Source organism: Hermetia illucens, chromosome 6 (genome assembly GCF_905115235.1).
Source record: "Hermetia illucens chromosome 6, iHerIll2.2.curated.20191125, whole genome shotgun sequence".
Taxonomy (NCBI): domain Eukaryota; kingdom Metazoa; phylum Arthropoda; class Insecta; order Diptera; family Stratiomyidae; genus Hermetia; species Hermetia illucens.
The window spans coordinates 58739081-58741150 of NC_051854.1; positions in this window are offsets into that span (position 1 = coordinate 58739081).

Below are 2070 nucleotides of genomic sequence, written 5' to 3' on the forward strand. Positions count from 1 at the left end.
CCGACTTACTTATAAAGCGTTTCAATTTCAACGATTCCATTATATCTTATAGTGTTAAGTTTTATGAATTTGCTCTTGTGGGACAACAATTATGCTGTTGAAGGGATAGGAACCGTATGTGAGGTATCTTGGAAAAGAGGAGGTCAGAAAGCACTTCAACCATTAACTAGGGTTCTGTTTACTTCAAAAACAAAAGCCAATTCAATGGTTGATGTAGAGCCCGATTGACCGAATGTGTTAATTTTTCAAATAAATGAGGAGCTGAAAATTGAAAGAGCCAAGAAGTCAAATTTCTTTAACGAATCAAGCCCAATAAAGTGGAGCTACCTGGTTAGCATTCAGGGTTTGACACTAGGAATTAAGTCACAGATTGTGGTCCCTCTCCCCTAAAACACAACCACCTTTGAAATAATTCCATACCAGTGCGGTGCAATAAAAACCTAAGGGTCAAGCATGTCGTCAAGCACGTGCTGGAGATATTTTAATTATATTTTCGAAACGATAGAGAAAAGAGGGTTGGTCACAAAGCATGGATGTTTGGAGCTATAGGTGGAGCTCATATGGAAATTTACATACACGTAAACATACTCGTACCGTGAACCTATTTGCAGAGGTTTTCTAGTAATTGATGATATACGAATCGCACTGAGCGAGAAAATTTATTGATATCTTGGCTGGAGAGAAAATTGCGTGCATATGTGATGACAGATATTATGAAAGATAAAGAAGGAGGAAATTATAATGTTATGGTAGAATTTAATGAAATTCAAAAATATTTTACGATATTGTTATAGTGGAAATTACTAGTTGCAGGGATACACGAGGAGGCGATGTTTGTTTGCAATAAAAGTCTACAAAGTAATACAGTTTTGCAACTTACAATGTGATATTTAGAAATTCATGCCTCCAAAGGATCAAAAAATAACCCTTCACGTTTTTTTAGTTTGCCTGGATTTAGAAACCTCTTAAGTCTTAAGAAGCATAACGCAATAAGATTCGAAATAAAAAGAAGTTACTGGCTTAAATCTTTTGTTTCTAAAATGAGCCAACACTGTCAGAGTTGTCAATCGAGTCAATTGTAGTTAAAGCTATTTACGACGGTTGGTAATAAAGTAGAGTAAAGCGTAATAAGGTCATACGATGAAAGCGGCGAATGGTAACCAAGATGAAGTAAAAGAACTGGAGAAACGCCTAGTGAACCAACGCCGTTAACTTTGCTTCCAAACCAAATCTCTGCCTTCACATGGTAATTACTAGCAGTTTCTTAGGTAAGTAAAGGTAAACGGCAACCAGAAAAATCGGGAGGAGTTTTTTGTGGATAGGGTAGGCGAATCCGTTTACACACAAAATTTACAATTCACCAACGGAAGGAAGGCGGAGGAAGGGAACTGTTAGTTCAACGAGCTGGTGCCATTCGCCCCTCTAGCCGTTGAGATCTACCTTCTTTGCAACGAAAGAGCCCGAATGTAATGCGCAGAACGGTTCCACCTGTGGGCGTTCCTCAGTATCTCCATGACATTAATGTTGGGATGGAGATCTCCTGTATTTAAGTAAAGTTATTAGCGAATCCCATCTCACCTTCCGCAAGAAAAGATAGTGTGATCGGCGTTGTCTACACTCCCATTTCAAAAAATCAGGTAAGTGTGCCTTTCCAATCTTGTGCAGGTAAGACTGAAAAATTCCATGCCCGCTTAGAAGCTGGATAAAAAAATAGTCAGCCTGACTTCGCTTCCAATTCAGCCACGCACCCAAATTTGTCAAGTAAGTTGCCACTCACTTAGTGAACACTTCCACTCTTCATGAGCAACCATCGGCCTCCACTTTTCTCCCTTGCTCTTTTCAGTGGCTTTACCCTCCGCAACAAAAGGAGCAGACGCCACACACAAACCCGTCTCTGTACTTGCGTAACTCGCTTATGATATACCTCCTTTACTAAGAGCATCAGCTCATACCTTCGCGCCGTGGAGGCGTTGTAATCATTAGAATTCGTCGCCAGTTAGATGTGGGACCGAAACTTTAGCTGTAGTCGTCTTTGCTGCTGCGTTGATTTTCTCGAGAAAGCTCATCTTT